The sequence below is a fragment of the Malurus melanocephalus genome, unplaced genomic scaffold (assembly GCF_030028575.1).
Source record: "Malurus melanocephalus ecotype Western Australia unplaced genomic scaffold, MMel_1.1 scaffold_605, whole genome shotgun sequence".
Taxonomy (NCBI): Eukaryota; Metazoa; Chordata; class Aves; order Passeriformes; family Maluridae; genus Malurus; species Malurus melanocephalus.
Genome location: NW_026623837.1, coordinates 229,080 through 247,827, shown reverse-complemented (window position 1 = coordinate 247,827; position 18,748 = coordinate 229,080). Strand labels below are relative to the sequence as shown.

Here is an 18,748-nt window from a genome sequence, read left to right as displayed (position 1 = left end):
GTCTGGTGAGAGCTGAACCTGGCCATAATCATTTCCTAACAGGACAACAAAGGTTGCTATTTAACCCAAAATTTAATCTGATATACCCTCCCTGGTAAATAAGCTTGAATAATTACTGCAAACTATTATAAAAAAAAATCTTTCTTAATTACATCTCAGAGGATGAGAATCTCCCACCTTGTCTGAGTGCAGAAAGAGCAGCTGGCAAATGGAGGTTTCTCTCTGCCTACTAAATGGAATCTGCCTTCACCAATCCCAGACAGTGCTTAGCTGTGTTAATTAATGCTGGCACCTCATAAGGGCTTTACTGAGTCAGAAATGAGGCAACACAAATGCTCCTTGCCCATCTCTGGGCAGTCCCGGTGTGCAGGGAGTGCTGCAGTGCTGGCCTAGGAATGGGATCGCTGGTGACTGAGTCTTGGCAGCTTACAAAGCTTACAAAGAGACTGAATTCCAAAGGGTCATGAATGCCTGGACTCCTTGGGACTTTCATCCACCTCACCAGGCTTGGAATTGTGCAGACAGCTATAGGAATCTGCTTGGATGGGACCAAAGGTGTTAGTTCACCCTATGTTACAAATCACTTCTGGGCCTGGGGTTGACTTCACAAAAATATAAAGTAGTCTGGAGAGTCTTTCATCTCCACTGGTAACAGAACAGCAATGTCCTTACAACTGCTGTCTGTTGGGATAGGAAACCTGTCCTTTCCATGAAGGAAATAATGTCCATTTCTACTGTTAGCTGCCATTTCCCCCAGTGTTGCCAACAAAAAGGAATTCTTGTCTGTGGGGTCTGCCACCACCTATTTGTTCCTCTTGTAGAGCCTGAAAATCGGAGTTGTACCTTGCAAAGATGCTGTGTCTGTGATGGAGAGAGCTGCTGCTCTCCAAACACGAGTGTGGATGCTCTGGAGGACTGCTGGGGACAGGGGAACTGTGCCTGGGCTGCCGGTGGGGAGGGGAAGGGGAGGGGAGGGGAGGGGAGGGCTGTGCACCGAGGGGACCTTCATCTGAATCACAAACTCTAATTTTGTTGGAAACGGAAGATCAGCTGCCATAAAAAACTGAACAGGAAAGTGCTTGAACTTTCTGAAAATTCCTGAGCTTCCTATTAATAGATCTGTGTATAGAATAATGTGAAAAATCAGATTTCTCCAAGCGCTGAATCATGTGCATTCCCATTTGTTCATTCCCATTTGTGCATTCCCATTTGTGCATTCCCATTATTTGTGCATTCCCATTTGTGCATTCCCATAATTTGTGCATTCCCATTTGTGCATTCCCATTTGTGCATTCCCATTTGTGCTTGGCTGCAGTCACACAGCCCCATCTGAGCCATCCCTCCTGTGCTGGCTCTGGGGTCATGGTGCAGCAAGGACCTTCATGGGTTCTGCAGCATCTCAGCTCTGGAGATTCATCACTGGCCTGGTGATTTTATAAAACATTTGTGTTCTCCATACTTTATTAGTCCCTGACAGACTCATTGTTTATAACATACTTCTCAGCAAGCTGTTTGCAACTCATTGCCCTGCTTGCTTTATAGTCTATAAATATTTAATTCTTTAATAAACTGCTTATATGTAATATCAAATGACTGATGTACTTCCCTCCCCTCTKCAGCAGTGCTACTATTTGCAAAACAATTCTTTTGGTGTTTTGAATAACAATATATTCCATAAATGCTTGAATTTCCTTTTCCTAACTAGCAATTTCTTCAGGGTATTTGGTGAATTGACAAGCAGCACAATAAATAGCTCCTGCAGAGCTCTGGGAGCTGCCCTTTCCTAAAGTCTCCATGAGGAGATTCACTTGCAAATGGTCCCAGGCTGCAATCTGAGTGTCCTGGAGCCCGGGGGTGCTGATTCTGGTACTGTTTCCCACCTGTGTGTGTTGGGAAGTGGCAGGAACCATCGGAGGGCATTGGGCACTGTGTGCAGATGGGTGAGCATCCCAACTCTCACTGTGTGCTGCATCCCYGCTTCCTCTGCTCACCCTCTGTATGCTCCATGCTCATTTTCCCAGCAGAGTACCACATCTTCCTGCTCCTCTTCARTTGCATTTGTGCAAAGAGTGACTGACTGCATTTGCTCCTAAGTTTTGGTCCATCTTCCCTGGGGATTTCTCTGCCCAAGSAGCAGGCAGCAGGCTGCCAGACCCCTCTGGTAGTCCCCAGCCTTTGGGCTCATCTTGGAGCACATCAGCTCCTGTCTGATGTGCAATGGGAGCAGGAACTGGGGGGCTGCAGGAGAAATGTCAGCCAAGCGAGGCCATGGCTGGAGCCATGGATTTGCTCTGCAGCCTGCTCCATGTCTGGGTCAGAGAGCCCTCTGAGGTTCACAGCCAGCCATGGACAGGGTGATGGGCTGCACCAGGATCTACGGACAGAGTGGACAGCCCTGCAGAGCGGGCAGGAGGGCAATCCATCAGCACGGACACGGGAAGGGACAGTGACACTGCACTGCCACCTCTGTGCTCCCGGCCCGGCTGTGGGTCCCAGTGTTACCTTCCACCTTGGCAGCCGACTTCCTCCTTCCCTACGGCTCATGCCCTGCCAAGGCACCCTTCAGGATGGGGCACTGTGCTCTGTGGCCAGGGCAAAACCAGGTGGGGGAAGGATTTGGCACCTGGAACGGTGACAAGGGCATGGTGGGGGCATGAGCTTTCTGTGGAGTTGCTTTGTGTTGGTTTCGGTTGTTCCACATTCCCAGGCTCCATTTGGTCTGGGCAGCTTGGCATTGAGCTGCTTTGAGGCTGGAGACCAGAGAGATGAGGCAGGGCCAGGTGGTGTTGGTGTTCTGCAGGGAACCATCAGCCGCTGTGTTCCATCCCTGGGAAGCGGGCATGCCAGCCTGGCATCAGCCAGCACCGAGTGCTGGGCCTGTTGTCACTGCACTGGAGCTGCCATCAGGCCTCTCCTTTGCCACTGAGCTGTGGCACCTAAAACACTCTCCCTCTGGTTCCTTTTCTCCCACCCCCCTTCCACTGCACACTTCATGGCAATTCTGAATAAAAACCCGAATCACYCGGGCACCCAGCTCCCGTCAGTCCCGGTCTGCAGCAGCGAGCATGCCCAGTGCCCTGGCTGAGGGATGAGTGATGATAAATAACTAAATCACGTGGTGGGCTGAACGATTTCCCCAAATGAGCCTGYTTGTCCCAGGCACAGTGCAAAACCCTCTTCTCCTTGGTGATAACCTTTCTGTGGGCTCACATTATGCATGTATTCATGTGACTTCCTCTGCCTCACTGCCACCTCTTCATTTAAATAAAAATAATTTATGTGGACATTCCTTCGGTTAGGATTACCTCCCCCCCCAATAATATTTTGTTGATGCTCTGAACCCAAATGGGGTCGTTATGCTTTTGCATATCATTAGGGCTTTACGAAGAACAACAGCGACATCTGCATGTACCGCAGTGTCACAGAGATGGGGGAAAATACAGAAAACAAACCCCAAATGAGCTCCAAGCTCATCTGGCTCTGTCTTTCCTCAGTGCCTTTGCCTCTGCCATGGACACAAGTAATTGTACAGTGTAATCACATCACAGCTCATCTGAATATTCATAACTGACACAAAGACCTGGAGGAGAAGTGGGGGAGGAAAAGGAAGGTAATTTAAATATAAAACAGCATTTCGTTTGGAAGCAAACTTCCCCATCCAGCTCAAGAGATTTTCTTGATMTCAATTCCATCTGTCTGTCTGTCCATCTCCTATACAGAAGCATGGGCAGCGGGGGCACCCGCAACCCCCATTGTGAAGAGGAAAAATAAAGCACAACAACAAACAGCAGCAGAACTGCCCCCAGCCAAAAGGATGTTTGAAGAGTCGCCAATGGTGGCTAACCAGCTGCTGGTCTCCAGGAAAGAAATAGTCTATTGAGGGAGCTTTATAAAGACTCCAATCAATATGTTGTGCATGTATAAGATCTACAAAGAGCCCACTGTGTTCCTCCCCCCGCAGCCACCACCTTCTCTTGCTGATCTGTGCCAGTGGAGAAGAATCTGTGCTACCAAATAATTGATTCATCACTTCAACGGTGAAAACACCCCTCTCCAAAATAAARAGAGAAGAAAAACAAACACAAAAAGAGGCAACAGTTCGCTAATTAGTGTGTAAATTACCGCTGGTTCCATCCTTCTTTGTGCCTTTAAAAAGGAAAAGGGAAACAGTAAATATAATCTCCATCTTAATATATGTGTTGTCTTCATTTCTTTTGTATTACTTTGGTATCCTTTGCCAGTATGAACCCAGCAGTGYTGAAGCTGTGGCTGGCTCTGCCACTTTGTTCCCCAAAGAGCTTCTATTTCCATTCCACTGGAGCTTATATTCCTTTAAATGTCTAGTGCTGCATCATTTCCCTCTTTATAATACATCACTCTGCTGGAATTAGAAGAATCCAAGGTTATATCCAACTTCAAACGTTTCCAAGTCATCATGATTTTAGTAAAAGTAGAAGACAGATCATGGAACAAGTCCCTGGCTTTTGAAGAAAGGCATCACAGGGACCTTCCTCCCTCTGTCTCGTTCTCACTCTCCCACTCTCCCCCTTCAACCTTGCACCTCTCCAGCTCTGARTGTCCCGCGCTAGCATGGTTTAATGATATGCAAATGAAATATGCATAAAACCATTCTACTGTATGATGATTAAACACTGGAGACATTAGCTGCCGCCGCTTCACTGTTTGACTATAATAATCTTCCCCGRGCATCCACTTTGATTGCGGAGTTATGGAAACCCATAGCAGTTGGCAGAGAGGGAGTAAGAGAGAGAGAAGGAAGGAGATGTGCAGGGATGCATCACCCATTTCTGCATTTATCCCACTCCAGGAGACATTTCCCCTCTTTGTACTGCGCTCCTACTGCTGTCTTTTGTAATCCATCCATGCGGTCACACCAGGGCAATTAACAGGAAAAAAACCCTCTTTTCTCTTAATGTTTCAAAGCTCATTAGCCAAACGATGATTCCTCATTAACAGCGAAAGCTCATTCGTTTAAAAAAAAAAATGCCCAAAAAATGCCAGTGCTGTTAATCCTGAGCCCTGTAGCTGGGCTGTGAATCCCATGCTAATATTTTCCATGCAGAAGGGAAGTGCACCAATCCACAAAACAATCACCAGGCGAAAAGAAAACATTTTGTGAGTTTTGTAAAATCCGCAAGAGAGGCAATTAATATTCCCGTTGTATGACTTTATTTTTTGTCTCTCCCTTTTGTTTCCAGTGCCCTTCCCTGGCTCAGCGCCCAGTGCCACCAGAGCCCCTTGCAGGATCCTCAGCAGCGCAGACACCGTAAGTAACGCCTGTCCCTTGACGCCCTTGTCCAGCAGCCCCCGTGCCCTCCGGAGCCTCAGGGTGCCCACGCAGCTCCTTCCCTYGCTCGCCCTCCGAGTGCCACCTGGGTTTCACAAGTAGCACCTTCCAAATCTCTCTGTCTTCAAGTTTGTGCATGTCTGTGTGGCATCCCTCCTCCTCCTTCACTCCCATAGTGGATCTCGTGAAGGGCTTCAGATCGGCCCCATTCATCTCCCTGGTGATAGCAGTGAATGTAGATAAATCTCTGCTGCCTGCTTGCTGCTCCAGTATGATTTTTATTTTGTCTTCCGTGTATACCTAGGTCAAAAGTGAGATGCATATACTGACAGTGGGTGAGTGTGTGTGTGTGTGTCTGTCTGTCTGTCTGTCTCTCCCTCATTCCCTATCATTCTCTCTCACAGAGGCACACAAACATACATCTCCCTGCATGTGTGTTACACGCATGCACACAAATAAATCCCCGCACACAGACGCCGTGTGTATATACACAGAGGCACACACACACCTCTTCACCCCCCACTCGCACAGCTCTGCACCAGCCCGCGGTGCTGTGTGCCTGTGTGTCTGTCTGTACGCACTGTTCCATGTGCATACACAGGCATCTCGCTCTCTACATCGTCAAATGTTCCCTCTCCTCCCAGCAGAGGCTGTGTGCAGCTCTGATCCTGCCGTGTGCAGCGGTATTCCTTCCTGCCTTCCTTCCCTCGGCTGTTCGGAGACCTTCGCGTTCGCTCCTCGGCTCTCTCCCAAGCTGCAGAATTGGCACCTTTCCCTCAGCTTGTCCAAATGGAAACGGCATCGGCCGGGCTTCGCATTCTTGCAGCTTCTCATGGCATTTCTCCCTTCGTGTCGACTGCTCCCTTTTGTTTGTTGTTGACTGGGCTGGGTGTGGTTGGGGTTTTTTTGGCATTAATTGTAAACGAACCTGAATGACAAAATGCGCCAACAGCTTGCAGGGGAAAAAAAGCCAAAAAAAAAAAAAAAAAAAAGAAAGCCCCACACAAACGCCTTCTGCTGCGACAGATGCCCGTGTTGCCCCTGGCATGGAGAGAGCGGGCACCAGGGGTTTGTTGATGAGGTTTTCTCGATTGCTGTGTTTATTATTCGCATTTCCCTTTTCCATTTATTTTTAAAGACTCCAAGATGCCGGCCTCGGCTTGGAACGGAGCGGTGTCATGGCGGAGACGACGGCCTTTGTCTCACAGGGTGTGAAAGCATCCGTTGTGCTGGCTCCACTGCGGCAGAATGATGGCTAAAGGGGGGCAAAGTGCTGGAAGTCCGAGTTGTGCGGCGCTGGTGGGGGAGCCCCATCCCCATGGCGTGCGTCCGAGGAAGGGCTGGCGGCGGAGCCYGGGCTGTAATCCTGGCACTTGCGCCTGCGGTCGCTGGCTGCCGTTTGCTCCTGGGGCTCTGGATAATCTCCCTTGGCTCTACGGCACTGTCTGGCCCGCACACAGGGCCCCCGTAACATATACCCGCTGCCGCGATCGCAGGGAGCTGTGGCGTTGCCACTGAATGGATGGCACTGTGCCAACTCCGCTGCCATCCGCCCTTGCAGCTCTTTTCCTCCCTCCTCCCTCTCGCTCTCCCCTCCTCCTCCTCCTCCCGTCGACTTGATGTTAATTAACACACGGGTTAATTGATTTTAAAAGCTGAAGAATTACAGTTAAGTTTTCCCACAGGGTAGAGACGCCAGCCGCCTGGCACGGCTGAGCCTCGCGCGGGTGCAGGGGGGCAGGGAAGAGCCCACAGCCAAAGCAGCCCTGCCAAGGGATGGACGGGCAGCCGTCGCCTGYTGGAGCGTGGCTGGGGCGGCTGACACTCCTGCTTCATCCTTCCAACGTCTCACCACTGTATTTTGCTATAAACAATCGGTGCAGCCCCTCCCCTCGCCTCTCCCAAGCACCTTTCTTTGTAAGCGAGGGCTGCTGGAKTTTCAGCAGGGAAGCTGCGTGCCCCAAAGCCCCATGGCAGTCCGGGGACATCTCACAGCACAGGACATCCCAGCCCAAGCACCTGCATGGCAGCACCAAGCATCAGAGGCCCCCCAGCCACCACAGGCTTGTCCTGCCTGCCAGAGCTCAGTTCCCTAATCAGCCCCGATGTGTTCTTGGGGTGAAGCGTTAAAACCAAAAGAAAGTTAGTTTGTTGGAATTATGAGAGAAATAACCCATGTGAGTGCTTTGGTTTTTTATTCTCCCTTAGCCCAGTGTGCCGCTGGTGAGGGTGACAGTGTGGCAGGAGGAGGCGCAGCAGTGCTGGGAACTTGCTGCCTTCACCTTCCTGTGCTTTCATTTTATTTCATTTTGTTTTTTAAAAGCATGAAGCAAGTGAAGCGACAAGAAGAATCCATTATGCAAATCAGGTCACATTTGCATAATGTCTCATGACTGGAATATGCAAATGAGTTGTATAATTTATGAGTGCCAGTGTCTGTCTATAAGTGTTTCCCAGAATTATAAAAACTGCAGCRTGGTGAGGCAGCTGCCGGCTGCTCTGCCAGGAGGGTCCGCACACGCTTTGCAAAGCCTGCTTGAGTCTGGGAGTTCAAATGCTTGGGAATGAGAACTGAGCCCCCCTTCCCACCCTGTCCTCTTGCTTTATTTCCCATTTCTCCCTCTGTAAGCTCCCAGCCGCTCCCCTCGAGCGTCTCTGAGGGTTCAGGACTGGGCTGGCCCATGGAGCTGGATGTCCAGGCAGTTCCCCCGGCTCATTTGGGGCTCTCAGCAGCCACAGAGCCCCCGCACCCTTCAGGTGAGCTCACAATGGGCACGATGTTCACTGGGGAGCCCACCTGAACCTTGCATGGCCTGCACGCTGGGATTCCTGCTGCTCTGCTCTACGCCAGGTCCATTCCTGCTTGGATCTGAGCCCTGTGACCCTGGGGAGAGCTGCAGGTCAGTGCAGGGCTGGTACTGCCAGTGGAGGGACCTGAGTGTCCCCTCCAACACCGCAGCGCCCGGTGGCAGCGCTGGAAAGGKCTGCAATAGCCGGACATTCAGGACAGGTAGCAAGACTTTTTTTTCTCCCTCTTCTTTGCATGTCTGCTGATCAGGGGAGCACCAAGAGGATGCATTTGGGCTCTTGCACCAGGGCGAGCTGCTGTGCTGAGCTGTGTGCACAGGAAGGGGTAAATGGTGATGTGCAGGCCCATGGAAAGCTGCAGGCTCCGAGCCCACTGTGGCTGTGTGTGTGGTTTGTGTGGTGGAGGCAGGTSCAGGCTGTGACAGGGAGAGTCACACTGAGCATCCCAGGACAGAGCAGTGAGTTCATAGACTGCTGTTAGCTGTGACTGGAGATTTCCAGTGCAGGACTGTGAACAGAGCCTCCACACGAGGTACCAGGCAAACTGCTACGTGGTCTGCATGTACAGACCACTTGTCACAAATGCTCCTGCAGGCTAGGAAGGAGAGAAGAATGTCTGCTTCCATGCTGGAAGCAGGGGAGTGTAGCACAAACAGATTTTGCACTGGGCCTGGTGCTCTCCAGATGGGGACAGGGATGGGCAGAATGTCAGATCTGACCAGCACCGAGGCTGGGCTGTGGCTGGGAGGAGGAGCTCCAGCTGTGGGACAATTTGCAGGTGTCAGGGGGACTTAGTCTTTGGGGAGATGGAAATTAGGATCCTTCTCAAGATTCATCCTGATGTTAAAGTCCTGAGCACTTCTGTGGCTGTTTGTGGCTCTGGTACTCTCCACAGTGGTCACTGCAGCTGATACGTGTTTGTAGGGATAACTGATTGCTAAATTATATGGTTAAACATCTTGGCACAGTGCAAATCAGCCACTTAGTACTTTTCTTCAGTAACTGAAGGAGCAGATTTTGTAGGATTTGGCTCCTAGCTGGAGAGATCTGATGTTTCTCTTCCTTAAAACCATATGTTCCTTTCTTAAGTGTCCATTCCAAGGTAGAGGAACATGGCTGTAGGTGTCACAGAACAGGTGAGAGCCCTGCAGCAAAGGCCAGGAGCAGTGCTCTGGCTCATCACCACAGTCACTCAGAGTTATTGCCAGCTGCTGCTCCCCTCTGTTTGCTCACACTCCCCAGACACTCTGACACCCTTGCTCATGCTGTGCCCATCCTGGTGGTGCCCACTCACTTCACCACCTGTGGTTCTGTTTATTTTGTTTTTGCCACTGTCTCTAGGCAGTCCCCAGAGCCAGGGCTGGGACTTTGTGCTCTGGTTCCCCTCTGGTGTGTGTCCCAGAGGAGGCACCGTGCTGACCCGTGCTAAAATCTGCAGCACTATCTGCTGCTGATGGGATCAGGTGTTTGAATGCAAGTCCTGGGGTTTGGTCCTGAAGATCTGGGATAACAGTCAGGCCAACAGCAGGTTTTTGGGGTTTGGTGGTGAACCAGGGGAAATAGGTGATGCAGGATGAATCTGAAAGGACGAGTGCTGCCCAACCAGCCAGGCCTCATGAGCATGGGCCCAGAGCAGGGAGCTCTTGGCACTTCCCCACTTTGGCTGGTGGTGGTTTAGCTCTTTGAGCAGCTGAGCTTTAGGAGGGTTTTGTGAGCAGGGTGGTGCTCATGTCCCTTGTCCCTCTCCCATCCTGTGAGATAAGCAGAACAGACCTGGCACAGGGACTCAGCCTGGGTCCTCGCTGCACAGTCAGAGAGCTTTAAGGGCAGAAGGAAGAAGCTGAAAGTTCCAAAGCACCCCCAGAAAAGGGCACCTAAAACAGTGACTCTTTTGTSTATTCATGGAAGGAGATGGCTCAAAACAAGGATGGGAGGGTGCCCTGGTTTAGCCCAGCTCTGCCAAAATGACAAAAGGTTTCTGTTGTCACTCTCAGGTGACCATAGGATATTGTACTCAGATGCTGAGATCTGCTCCTCTTCCTCCCAAACAGACAGCTTCCTCACCCTGCAAAGTGCCCCAGGGCACAATAAGTAGGTTAATGCTTGCTTTAAGGTTAGCCTGAGGGTGAAGGTTCCCTGCAGGAACAGCAAAGTGAGGTTTTCTCTGTGCCTGTGTGAGTTCATGTGTAGGGATGCCTCCAAGGCAAATGAATTCCTACTGCTCCCATTTCATCACCCTGTGCCTCTTCCTCCTTCTTTAGGATGGTGATATTCCTTGGGATGACAAAGCTTTGATTTCAGTTCTGCCAGCTTCATATACCTTTTTTTTTTGCACAGTTTTTCCATTTGTCATTCATTCTGCACCTTCCCTGCCTTCCATGTCTGTTCTGGCCAGGGCAGGGAGTGGGAGCTCCTACGGGTTGCATTAGCCACRCCTCGTGATTCAGGCTGCCCCTTTTCTTTTATGGCCAGACTGSCTCCCAAAAAGGAAAACAAACATGTCAGTGGTTTAGAATTAAAAATCTGGATGTTCAAAATGCATGAAATGAGAAATTTCAGGTGTTTACTGCAACATGAATCCACCTGTGTTGGACATGAGCAGCATTTCCTATTTCTGCTCGGTCCTGAATACAAAGCTCAGTTAAAACAGACATGGAGGCAGCTGTGAATGGGGAAGACAGGGTCAGGGAGAAGAGGGAGGGTTTGGTGTGTTCATCATTACAGACTTGGACTGTGGCAAGGGAAAGTTAAAAGGGTGCCTAGAGCTAGGTATGAAAGTTAAGGCTCTATTTAAACTTTAATGTGTTTATTCGCATGTAAATATTGACTCATATTGTCACATAAGGGTAGTATTGACATCTTCTATGGAAAGATTCTCTTTTTGGTTGTTTGCCACTTTTTGACCTACATTCTCMAAGCACAGAACGTGCCATGCAGGTGTGATTCAGGGCAGCCTCGGGGGTGAGTGCCTGTTCTGTGGTCACCGCTGTGTGCACTGATCCTGGAAATGGAGCTGCACATGGCACATGTGGTCATCACGTGTGGGATTCCTCACCCGCTGTTGGGAACCTTTGGTGATGGCAAACAGTGCCTTTGGAGCTGCCTCAGTGAYAGATACACCAGCAGGGTTATTTTGTTATGTCACTGGAGGCAGCGGGCAAGCCAGGATTCTTGCAGATAGCTCCTTTTCTTCCATGCCCAGAACAGGAAGGTATTTCTTTGCAGAATTGCTGAGCATTCACAGTTTTGCTTGAAACATATGAAATGCTATAAAGTTGTTAAGTGCTTCACAAATCAGAACCAGACACCTCGAACCAAGCGCCTAAAATTGGAGTCCCTCTCTGTCTCCATTTGCCATTTGGAAAGTGCAGATGATAAAACTTTTTCCTTTCAGGGGTGTTGAGATTAGAGAGTGTTCCTGGAGAATTTAGAGTGCTGAATGTCATAGGAATTCCACACACAGATTAGTAGCAAAGTTCTGTGAGAGATTTGAAAAGTGRGCATTAAATGCAAGCTGGAGCTGAAGCCACACATTAAGCTGTGGTAGGAAGCACTGACTGATGCCTTTTCTATGCACATATGAATTAATAAGTCCAGGATAGTGTGAGATATGCATCAGAACCCATAGCAAATGTTTACACAGAAGGGCCCAGATTATGCTGGCAACCTTGATTCTGTCATATCCAGTGTTCCAATAGTGTCTCGTAATCGTAGGGGTTTTCTTTTTAATAGTTCTACTGTAAGCATTGTTCATAAATTAAGAAATTTAATCTGCACTAGYGCACGTTTCCATCTTTAGTCCAACTAATGAGAACTGGGAGGTTCATCGTCCTTTGAAAGCTTTCTCAGTAGTAAATGTGATCAGAGACACCAGAGCATTCTCCCGGCTATCAATCTGCAGATAATAGAAGGTCCATTTCTTAAGTACACACAGAAAAGGAGAAGAAGAAATACTGGCTATGACATGAAATGAATTGTCTTCCTCCATGCCCTTGTAACCTAGGGCATGTAGTGCAGCCTGCCAGCCATCGCTTTCCAGATTTAGAGGTGCTGGAATGTGTGTGTGTGTAGCAGGCTGCCTGATGGATTGGTGACTAATGGACTCGGGAGTGCATTACCAGCGCCCAGAATAACGGCCAGCACTTGCCCATGGCTTTGGCTATACATCATCCACCCTGCTATTCATAAACTCTTGCCACTCTGTCTCTGGCACTTGTGCTGCCGCTGCAACACCGTTTGCCTGATGAATACTACACCAACTTCTGCCATGTTTTCAGAAGGTGAAGAGTAAACGAGGAGGAAAGAGTGAGCACCAATTCTCCAGTTCTCTTGCTCTTTGGAGGACGGGGTAAAGGATAAGGTCATGGACATGATACTCACTCACTCACTCACTCACTGTTAGTAGCGACTGTGGAAAATATATTTGGGGCTGCTGCACACCATGAGGCACCATCCTACCACTGYCTGAGGCACCCGTGCCCGGGATGTTTTCTTTCCCAGACAGACCAATGTGATGGSTCATGGTGAGATGGGCAGGGGAAGGAGAGCTGACTGGAGTGCTGGGCATGTCTCTGGTGTGGCCTCTGGAGTGTTGGTAGAAGTGTCAAGGTTTGGCTGTTTGTGAGCAAAGTGAGGTAGAACCAACCTTCACAGGAAAGACCATCTGCAGGGCTGACCTCAGGGCTGGCTTTGCTGGACAGGGTCTATGCAGAGAGGAATGAGCTGCCTGGTTTGGGAGCCTTTCCCCTTCCTTTGGGCTCCGTGACATGAACAGGACTGCAGGCTGGGGCCTTCCTTGTGTGATTGGGATGAGCTGGATTCCTCTCTCCTTTCACTTGGACCACTGCCCAGCCATGAGAAACGAGCAGTCAGTCAGCTCTTGGTTTCAGTGGGTATGTGTGAGCCATCCAAGACCGTTCCAGTCCCCAGGTCCAGCCTGCTCACTTTACTGATAGTGAAGGTGTAAGCCTTGCTCTGCTATTGTGGGCTCTTTGGCCTTGTATTTTTTTGCAAGCAATTACTTAAAAATAAATTCTGTAGCTTTTTATTAACATATTCCTGATGAAATTTTGGAAGGGATGAAGACTTCATCTAAGAAATTTGCTCTACAGCAGTCAAAGTAAAGATTGCTGCWAAAACCAGACAGTAGAAGAGAAATTGTAATAACCGTGCAGAGATGGRGGGAACTTTTTCAGTTCCAGGCATCCTGTGCAATAAAAAATRGCCCAAACTGAACAACAAACACTTTATGTTTTCTAGTACAATTTTACTTCAAGTGTTAGGGATGTTGTGCCTTTTAAGGGGATAGCAGCAATGACACTGATGTTCTTGGGGTGCTAGATATTACACTCATTTAGAGAAGACCTCTTTGTTACCAGGGCTTTCATTTATGGACTTCCTATAGAGCTTGGGCACCTTTCCATTGTCCCGTGCAGGGAACAAATTCTGGTTCTTTGAATTTTGCACATTAATTCCACCAAAATTCACCATTAATTCACCAGACGCCTGGGGGTATTTTGGATACAGAAACAGGTRGCAGATTCAGATTGTTGCAAAGAAAGGTGATCATATAAAGCCAGAAATTCCCAGTGAGCATTATGCATCAGTTATTTGCCTGCTATTTTGGGAGATGTTTCTGGTAATAAAGCATCATCAATCTATTATTTCTTTTGGCCAATCTCTCTCAGCCTGTCTATATAAAACCTTATTGCGGCCTGTATTTAACTGAGAATAACCTCTGCTTGTTTCCTCTGTTCCACCATGAGTTTTATTCCTTTAACAAGCACAACAGCATGCTGCTCGAGCTTCAAAGAGAAAATTAATTCCGTCCGCAATAGGGTCAAGTGCTGGAAAGTGCATAGCAATGCAGTTTGCATGGCAGGATCCAGGAGATATGATGCTAATAAGATTCCAAGATGAGAACAGCAGACTGGCTCTGGGGATTCAGATGAAGGGTTCTGTAAATTTTAAAAGAAATGGTCTCCAAAAACTAATGATGTCTGCTTTCCAATTCATTAATAATGTGGAGCAGGGAGATGGGAGTGAGAAGCAGGCCATGCTTTGAAATATCAGAATATAACGAGGGAAAAAACAGCGAGAGCTCATCTCACTGGGGTCATAAAGCTGGGAGGAACAGGCAGGCTGTAGGGGAACAGTGTCGGTGCCTGGAGGGAAGGAAATTGCTCTGTGTGTTCTGCGATGTGTAATTTATGCACAGACTCTTTGCCAACATTGATGTAAAATTTCTATGCAGAAGAAGATGCTGGTGTATTGACAGATCTCTTTTCCAATGTTCTTGTTTAAGGTGACTTAGTACACGGTATTTGATGAGTTTTGAAAACAGATATGAATTGCCTTAGCATATTTACAAATGGCTTTTGGTAAACTACCCCCTTCAYCTTTCTGCATTGCATGCACGAAACCTTAACCTTGTTTGTAGTTAATATTGGAAGGCTACCCCTCAGGCAAAGCCTAATGAACTGGGAGCAATTCTGAGCTCTCTGCARTATCTGGAGAGCCTCTGCCTTTGCGAGGGCTCTTGGACACAGCACGTTGTTTCTGTGCATCACAACAGTTCTCCATTGCTGCTGCAGCATTTGGTGGAGGTGCTGCTGGGCAGACAGGGCTGGAGTCTCTCCCTCGTGCCTGCAATGGGCAGCCAATGGAAAATGTCTGTGCCTGAGTGCTTTCCAGAATGGGAACTTGTGAGGTGGCAGGATTTAGCTCTGATTTTTATTTTGACAAAGCTAGTGTGATTGTAGAGTGAGATAAAAGTCTTCCTGCTATCTTTTCCTTTTAGCTGTGTAGTATTTCCTCATCTGACGTTAAAACCTGTCAGCAATGGCTGATGAGGCTCTGAGAGAATCTCTCTGCCAGCTGGGAGCTCTTCAGGGGGCAGGGGTACAGTGCCAATTGTCCCTCTGCCCTGGGAGCCTGTGTGACCCTGAGGGCAGCGAGGGCACCGTGCTSACCTTCCCTCTGAGAACTCGGCCCCGTGCACAGCAGAGCAGCTTCCAGGCTGGAATCAGGGTCTCCTCTTGGTGAGTGCCTGTGGCTGCTCTCTCACTCTGCAGGGCCCATCTGCTGCCTTCAGCTCGAGCTGTGCTCTCTCAGCCCTGCTCCAGACAAGCCATCTCTAAAATGCAGGATTCACAGAGACATTCAGGAAGCACACGACAGCAGCTGTGAGGAATCCCTGTCCCCTCAGAAGGGCTTTTTCATGAGGACTGGTGCTGAGCTGCAGAATCAGGGGTGTGGGTGAKGCAGTGGATGATTTGGGGCAGATAGCTCATACAGCCTGAAAAGGAGACCGGAGCTGAGGTTCATTTCCTTGCTAAAGCCTCAGCCATGAAAGCGGGTGAAGTGGGACTGCATCATGRCTCATACTCTGAATGTCTTCATACAGAGATGACGGGGTTCTACTTATTGACAGACGTGCCTCAGCTGTCCCTAAWGCAACCAAGGATGCATTGGCACCAACTTCAAAAGCCACAGCCTTCACCTGTGGGGTTTTTTTGCATGTTCTTGGTCTCTGTTGAACATACATACACTGACTTCAAAGTGAACAGAAGGGTGATACAGCCATGAGCAATGTATCAAATCCTCATATTTATGTGTCWGACGTTTTCTTGGGGAATTTGTGTCTTCAAGAAATCTCAAGAATTTCCTGGAAGGTTTTTGCAGTGAAGTTCTTGGTGTTCAGTATTTCACACTCGCCTGCAGCCACGGTCGGTGGAGCTGTGGGTGCTCAAAGCTGCTGCAGTGGAGGGCACAGTTGGCAGCACCAGGACTGTCCCATGGCAYTGGGAAAGAGCTGAAAACCATCCCGTGTGTGATGGCCTTGTTTGGTGCTGTTCTTCACCCAGGCATTGAGCAACTGCATTGACTTCTGTGTCTGTGATCTTCCAGAAACTGTTCTGGTTTGCAATTTGGCACTAACATCGCTGCAGCCACCAGGACCTCAGAATAAGCTGCTACATTTGTAAGGTCTTTGCTCCCGGKGTGCTTGTCTGTGCTCCTCTGTCTATTCAGCCCAGCATTCATCTTMTTTCTCTGGGCTTCCCCTCACTCATGACAGTGCATGTGCTTGTACATGACAAGTGTGGTCATTTTACAGTTCCGCTTCCCCTTCCTCAGCATCCAGCAGCCATCATGTGATGCTCACAAGAGATGCACAGATCCATTCCTGCTGAGAGCCTGTGCCTGTCACTGCAGCGTGTGCCCAGAGCCCTGCATTTCACGTGCCATCACCGGGTACTGCTGCAGATGAGGGATGCTGCAGTGGGGGAGAGGAGTGCTGGGAGGAATTGTTTGCACCCTTCACACAGTGAGTCAGGACATGGCAATGGCAGCCTGGCAAGATTAATATTTTCTGAGCTGCCTAGTTGCAGATTTCTTGTTTTATCAGAAAACTTCAACTTTTCTACTGATGTAATCCAGAGCTCTGCCAGGGGGACTGTGTCTTGGTGCTGTTCAGATGTTGCCATATGATCCCTCTTCTGCTCCTTTTCACACACATTTTCCCAGCAGTTCCCTTTCCAGTGCTTCAAACCAAACCAGGATGATTATTCTTCATGACAAGTGTAAAAATGCCTAGATCCATGGCAGAAAACCTCCTGTGAAGAGGAGTTCTTATTGCATATAATAAGCCGGATTTCTGTGAAAACCTGCACTATTCCAGAGCCTGGACAAGGCACAGATTCTACAGCAGGATTCTGTTCTCCTAACAGATACCCAAAGGTAGATTTTCTTTTAATTAAGTATGAAAATTTATAATGCAATCAGCATGATGCCTCTTGGTGTGTTTATTTTCATTCTCCATTTATTTATTTTGTCCTCAACATGTGYGTCCATTGGGAGGGAATTTTCCAAACCATCTGTATATGAAAAGTGAATGGCACTGAAGGRCTATGGGAGCAGGACAGAGGTCAGTTGTGGTTTTTATTATCTGAGTGGAMATGGGCACCATTTGCAGTTGTGGAATAAACACAACTAGTCTTTTCCTTAAAATAATATTGACATTTCAGAGTTGATATTTTTAAGCAGTTGTCTCTAGGTTTCAGTATTACCAGGCTTTAYGGTCCAGTGAAGTATTTCATTCCTCATACACTTAAATGCTTCACTTTCTGTCTTTACAGTCAGAAAAAAATATTTATTGTTTCAGTAATATTCTGACAATATTTTATTATTTTTCYCTGCAGCCAAAGGGTAAAAATAATTTCATTTCCCCAGCATAAAGACAATGCCAGAGTCCCAGCTCTGTGAAGGGGGCTGCTCCACAAGACAGCTCAAGAGCCTTTTCCCCATGTACAGACTCCTTCAGGCTCTCAGTTCCTCTCTGTCTCCCAGCTTTGACTCTTCCTTTCTCTTTGCCTTATTTTTCCTTTTGACCACTTTTCTCTGCTCTAAGGCCAAGGGTTTTCCCTATGCAAAGAAGAAGTCTAGCCTTTCGTGCAGCACTTGCCCAGCTGGCAGCACAAGCTCCACAATAAGCAGGGCAGTGCTTGGGCACACAGACATGAGCAGTTCTGGGGTGTTCTCCAATCTGCTGTCCCTTCACCCCCCTCTGCACCCCACATCTCTGCGTGCTCCCATCCTGCAGCTGCAGCCACGGGCAGCACAGACAATGTGCTGGAGCATTCTGTCTGAGGGAGTTCAGGGAGGGGAGAGGGGAAAAGGCTGTTAGATCTATCGCTGGCAATTTAGATTCAGAGACATTTCATCTGCAGTTCCCTCAAGTGTTGAATTGAATAAAACCAGCAGCAGCGGTGGAAAAGGAGGTGGGGGAAGGGCTTCAAGCACTCCCAGCTAAACAAAAAGAGACAGGCAGCTCATAAAAAAAGGAATTGCATCCTTGGGTTGAAAATCTGGATTCACAGGGCAGGGAAGAGGCCACGTGGCAGAACCTACCCGTGGGCAGGGGCCAGACAGCACTGCCAAGGGCATCTGGCACTCCTGCAGCCAGAGCAGATAATTTCTGGGTTTCCCCATATTCTTTGGGKTTTTGAAGCTCCTGTTGTAGAATCAAGCAGGAAGAAAAGAGTCCTGGGCTTTGGTTGCAATAAAAAAAGAAAAAAAACTATGCTTCGCTTTCCAACGCTTCAGGAGAAAAGCACAAAAGCAAAATCCTCAACGGTCAAAAATTCAGAAGAACAAGTAACTTAGCATTTATAATTTTGTAAACATTTCCTGTCGGCACCTGACTGATTGTTCCCAAATGCAGCTGTGGGATGGCAGAACTGTTCTCACCATTAGGTGTTTCTATTCCTCTGCCTTTCAGGGAATTGCTGCTGGTGTCTGCTCTGGCTGTGCACTGCAGCACCGGGATTTCTCCAGGTCTGTCCCATTCCCTGAGGATGGTTTCACAGGAGCACTCAGCTTGGCCAAGGCTTAGAGGGAAGCATCAGCCATCAGAGAGAACTGGGTTACAGCAGACAGTGCATGCTGGGGTCTCTCCTGTCTTGCCTGAGTGTGCTGCCATCACCYCTGCAGTGCCACAGGGATGGCTGTGGCCTCCCTCAGCTGGGAAGGGAGGGCTTTTGTTTGCCCCCCTACCCATCTTCTTCATTGCCCCTCTGCTCCCTTGTACGATGTTAGTGACAGATGGGATGCCTGGAGCTTTGCTCAGCCCTG

At 48.7% G+C, this 18,748-nt stretch overlaps 1 long non-coding RNA gene across 1 annotated transcript in view; it reads left to right on the top strand.

Moving 5' to 3' along the window:
• LOC130583598 (uncharacterized) overlaps positions 1-18,748 on the top strand; it is a 64,983-nt gene that overhangs the window by 35,518 nt on the left and 10,717 nt on the right. Inside the window, exon 3 of the long non-coding RNA XR_008966440.1 lies at positions 5,220-5,287. This is a non-coding gene — a long non-coding RNA (uncharacterized LOC130583598). The remainder of the gene's footprint in view (positions 1-5,219; positions 5,288-18,748) is intronic.